The sequence below is a fragment of the Pinus tabuliformis genome, chromosome 9, assembly GCF_031772625.1.
Source record: "Pinus tabuliformis cultivar Carrire ecotype Pingquan chromosome 9, CPIR1, whole genome shotgun sequence".
Taxonomy (NCBI): domain Eukaryota; kingdom Viridiplantae; phylum Streptophyta; class Pinopsida; order Pinales; family Pinaceae; genus Pinus; species Pinus tabuliformis.
The window spans coordinates 302,978,274-302,984,273 of NC_142307.1; positions in this window are offsets into that span (position 1 = coordinate 302,978,274).

Below are 6,000 nucleotides of genomic sequence, written 5' to 3' on the forward strand. Positions count from 1 at the left end.
TCATAGAGGAGCTTTTGTACCTGTTGGCATGCCAACCTCATCCCTTTAAACTTTGCTTTCTTGTTTGTTGTCATCTCATTTAGATTCGAATTGACTAAATTCCTGCATCTTTTATTTGATGACTACTTTCCTTTCTTGTTTAAGTTGGGACCAATTTCACCATTCATTGAGATGAAAGGGTTTGTTTTTCTTATTACTATGGTTTGTTTTATTTAGTAGTTTTCCCTAAGAGAAAATAAATTGTTAAATTAAAGGTCGCTACAGAATTGTAGGTTTGTAGCAACCCATAATCATATTTATAATATTAATTAGGTAATTGTTGTATGTTAACATCATGATTTCCTGTTTTTAACCTTTGTTTCGATGAAACCGTGATTTAAAATGTTTCAAATGTTTCATATTCATAGCCTTAACCTAAATTTTGAACCTACACTGGTCGCATTATGTGTTATGAGTTGATTAATGATATGAATCAATCATACCATATATGTTAATGATATTCTCTATGTAATGATATGTTCATTCAACTTAAATATATGATTCTCGCAAATCATTTCATAGATACACACTTATGGTATGTTGGGTTGTATTATATTCTTTCCATGACTAGCCCTAGTAGTTAAGCTAGGGAGTTAGAAGGGGGGCGGTAGCCCCCCCTACGGTGTCCTTTTGGACCCTATATTAGGTGGGCGGACCTACATATGATTTTGTGCATGGATTTTGCACATGGTTTTGGATGCAATGGTTTTTGGTCCATGGTATTTTGTAGATCCGGTTAAGGGAACTATGGTTATGTTCTAATCCAGGGTCAATTTGGTAGTCTCCGTTTTGGTATCCAGGAGAAAATCTGTATGTATATTTGTTTTATGTGTTATGCTCTAACCATTGTTTATTTTTTGTGTTTAAAATTTGTATGCAAGTAATTTATGTACAGGTTTAAAACGTACATTTGGTATCAGAGTTGTTTTGGCTTCAAGGGGATGCCTTTGCTGCTGAGGGGTTTTGCTCGGGCTTGTGGTAGACCCAGTTCAGTGGGAGATCTGCGGGATCGATTCTTGTGGTGAAAGAAGATGGCGAGCAGTGGAAAGATAGAGATCGAGAAATTTAATGGTCATACTTTTGAGTTGTGGAAACTCAAGATGGAGGATCTGCTGGTGGATAAAGATCATTGGATCACAGTAGATCCAGGTAGTAAACCAACAACATTGTCTGATGAAGAATGGAAGAAGTTGGATCGGAAGGAAAAAATCATAATACGATTGTGTGTCTCAGATTCAGTATTGCTGAATGTATTAGGGGAAGCTACGATGAAGGCTTTTGGTACAAGTTAGGGACTTTGTACCAATCTATGTCTCTGGTGAATAAATTGTTCCTACAGAAAAAGTTGTATAACTTGAGGATGAAAGATGGAGACTCGGTGATAGAGTATCTGAAGGCATTTAATACTATGGTAAGCCAGTTATTATCTGTTGATATTAAAATTTAAAATGAAGATAAGTGCATCAGTTTGTTGGGTTCTATACCAGATTCGTGGGATAGTCTGGTTGTTGCGATAGGTAGTAATGCAACTGCCTTGTAGTTTGATGAAATAGGCTCATCCTTGCTGACGGAGGAGATGAGATGGAAAAATATGGATAGCTAGAATGGTGATGCCTTGTCTGTACGAGGACGGTCCCAAAGCAGAAAAAAAATAAGTCCTTGACTGGGAGATATAAATCTAGAGGGAGATCTAAATCTCTAGGAAAACTTGTAAAGGTGTGTTGGAAATGCAGAAAGGAAGGGCACTACAAAAGGGACTATAAATCTAAAGCTCCTGAGAAAGAAAAGGGATATGATGATGCTCCTTCTGAAGAGGTGAAAACCACCTCAGATGAAGGTCAGGATGTGTACTTGGCTTCTTCTTCAAGTACACATGTAGATCATGAGGCATGGCTGATTGACTCAGATGCATCCTTTCACTTCACTCCCCATAGAGAGTGGTTTTGCAAGTATGAGAAATATGATGGTGGTGATGTATTCTTGGGGGATGACAGGAGGGCTAGAATCATTGGTCGCAAAAAAGTCAAGTTGAAGTCGCAAGGTGGAAGGATTAGAACAATTTCGGGTGTTCTACATATTCATGCATTAGCCATAAATCTAATTTCTGTAAGCAAGTTGGATGATGCAGGTGTAAAAAACGTGTTCAAGAAAGATACCTGCAAGATGGTTCAGGGAGCACTGCTATTGATGCGAGGAGTTCAGATTCAAACTCTGTACAATCTATAAGGTAGCACTAATATTGATGGGTGCAACAGTTTTGTGGTTCTTGAAAGTGCAGCAGAAAATCTAGTGGTCTCGGGGAGAAAAGACCATGCTATGGCATCAAAGTCTTAGGCATATTGGAGTGAAGGGCCTTCGAATACTTCATGGTAAAGGTATGGTAGAAGGTATGTCTAATAGTTCTCTGGATTTTGATTTCTGTGAAAATTGTGTATATGGGAAGCAGAATCAGGTGAGTTTCCCCTCTGGTGGTAAGAGGGCGAAACAGATATTGGAGCTTGTGCAAAGTGATGTGTTTGGACTTGTGTTGGTTCCATCACTCGGTAAGTCTATGTACTACATATCATTTATATGCCTTCTCAAGGAATACATGGATATATTTCCTCAAGAAGAAATCTGAAGTCATTGACATGTTTAAAGAATTTAAGGCTCTAGTGGAAAACCAAACAGAGAAGAAGATAAAGTTGAAAAGCACTCCTCCATTCTCCAATGGAGCAAAACTGCCTTTATAGGATTCCAAATGCATAAAAACCACCTCTGCTTGATTTAGGTGATGAACAAGCTGACTTCTGGGGTTGATTTGGTTGAGTTTAGCCACCTTAGGGAACACCTTAGGCTTTAGTCATGGTATTCGAATTAATACAAAAGCAATTTACAAACATAAAACCCAAAAATACAATGGGTTAACTCGAAAGCTACTAATAGCTTGCTAACTGGGCAGATGTATGGACAACTTATGTGAGTGCCTGTTTGGAGAGTGGTCACATCGGCGGTTTTGGGTCCCGGCGGTTCTAGTCTGCGGTGATGGTTGTCATGTGATAGCACATTCCCCAACGGCTTCGATAACAGTTACGGTTTCCGATGTGGTATGGATCCACAGTTAGCTCGACAGTCTCTGTTTAATTGCGGTGAAGTTCCCAAACTTTGTTCACATGCCACCTCGCCGCAGTTTATAACTGACGGCTTATGACTGCGATTCCGAACCCTTACTATAACCGTGTCTCTGGTCACATACTCCACGGTTATGCTACGGTCTAGCACGCAGTTAGGAACTGTGTTTTGAATTTTGTAATGTTTAAACATTGAACCATAGGCCAAGAGTTATTTTTTTAAATACATTTGATTTAGCTTAGGTTTATAACATAGGGTTTAGGTCTAAACAATGCAATGTTTGGATTTTTTATAACCATTGGAATGTAATGGTTAGATTAGGACTAGGGTTTGAAGAACTTATTTTTTAGTCATTAGGACTTAGATGTAGGATTAGGGTTTAGATCTAGAATTTCAAAAACCCTTTACAATCTTTCGTCACAATATGACGTAAAACCACATGCGATGACAAAACCCTGCACACATCGTCGAATCCAGTTGTCTTTGCAATGACAACCTTGACGACGAACTTATGCCCCGAACGGTACCTTTGTCGACACATCAAACCTCTGCCACAGATGACACAACCATGTTGACACCAATCCTGTTTGTCAAATGACAAAACACATGTCATCGACCAAACCCTAGGGAACTGTCAACGAACTCAAGTCGACAACCAGGCGCTAAACCATCTCCGCTAAACTCCATGAAACCATAACATTACCTATACAACCTGATCCACAAACAATATCGATTTGTCGAAGCTGAACTGAAGCGACGACACTAAACGACACCCATGAACATTAATGTCGACACTTTGAACATTTGTACAATTGGATCGATGGATCCTTCTGGATCAAGCAGAGACACACCTTTATGATCCATCAAGAAATGTTTTTACTCAGATATGTCTTCAAGTGGTCAAGTTTCACCTGAAGACACCCTCTCTAATACCAATTGTTAGGAGGTTGAAAATATTTAGAGGAGGGGTGTTGGGACGGCCTCCCCTGGGTCAGTCTTGTTAAAATATTATAAGTCTCAGCATTTTGAGGAGTGGAGCGCATAATGCGCACATCAATAGGAGTAAAGGGGTTTTAGGAAGGTAAAAAACCCTTACATTTTGGTATTGTTTTAAGATCTTCCCATGGTTTGCGAACAATAATATTGTAATATAAAATAGTATATAAAATGGTGTCTTAGCGAGTCTAAGAAAATGAAGAAAAAGAACAGAATGGGATTTTTATATGTTCTGAGTCTATATGATCTTTCTGTGTTTTGGCGAAGGGGAAGGCTCTTGCAGCAGAGTGCGCAGAGACCTTGGTAAGTCCGCAGCTGAGTGTGCGAACCCCATCAACTATGTGCGCAAGATCTGGAAAGTATGTATAAGGAAGTTTTGAGGTAATAAAGAATATTTGAAGCAATTTTGTTATTTTTACATACTTGTGTATTTTATGCATTTATGCGCACTTGAATGATAGTTATCTATATTTTCAAATTTACCACTCTGTGAAGATCTGGATCTACTGTTGTATGTTACTTTATGCATTATTGGATATTTATGCAAATTTTATAGCTTTGTTTAAAATGTAAATTACTATAAGTTCAGAAATTTCATGAATAAGGGTTCATGAAGGTCAGATTAGACTTGAAACTAAAGAAAACACCTTAACCCCACATCACATATCCTTTTGGATGCAGAAGCCTAGTTCTAGCTTCCCCCAATACTGCCTCGAGTGAGACTACAGCCTGCGCTATGTGGGTTGTTGCTAAAAGGGATAGTAGTGGAGGGTTTTGTTGGTTAGCGTAGCTAACTCTGAACTTGGGTCCAAGTCCCCTCAAGATAACAAATGGTTTTGTTGCCAGATCTATTTGAGGGATGTGTCATGTGGTGTAAGTGGATACCAGCTATGATGGAAATTGAGAAGTGGCTAGATCAGAAGTTGTGCGAGTTTGCAGGCTAGGAGAATAGGAATCCATGCTTGTCAAAATAAAAGTGGTTACAGAGGTATCTCTACATAGAAGTGCATGAAGTTTTCTTTTCAAAATTCCCTTGAGAGTTACGCGAGTGGCTGTCCAAATTAATGGATAGCGAACCTACTTGGAAGCACGATGATCATATTGCGAGGACTCAAGAATTAGTCAAACACCTTGAAATATTTGATTATAATGGTGTGAGGGTCGTTTATTACTAGATTGATAGTATCTTGGGTGGTTTCATCACATAGATACATATATGTCTTATAGCGAAGCTGAATGACAATTCTTCAAAGGTACTAGAGGTAACTACCTAAAATTTCTAAAAACTTGGATTAAAATGGTTTTGTGTGAAAAAGGGGTTATGCCTTTACCTTAATGTTTAAGAGGGTTCCAACTGGATCTACGTGAAGAGGAAAGTGATTTAGAGTAGATTTAGACAAATTTGTCAGAAGTGAATACAGTCCCTTATTGGGAGAGTCTAAAAGTGAAGAAGAATGAAGCAGCCCTAGTACGCCCAAAGGGGCAGTGCAGACTGTAGACTAAAGTACTTCTGGAATTCAACATCCAACCACTCCACCTCCACCTTCGCCTCCCTATCGTACACCTACACTTCCACCTCCACCTCCACCTCTGCTATTCAGTATGAGAAATACAGTGAAAATGCGTGTATTTAGGGGTCAGGGATATACCAGAGGAACATCATAATAGGATAACTTACGTACCTCAATATATACACAACATAGTGATTTTGTAAGTCGATTACATCTCAGCGTAGAGACTTCATGCAACTGATTCTGCTAGTTTTCTAACTCTTCGTCTAAATATAATTAGAAGGAACTATCCTTCTCCCAGATGATCTTTCCATCCATAGTGTGATTGATCCAATTTTAATTT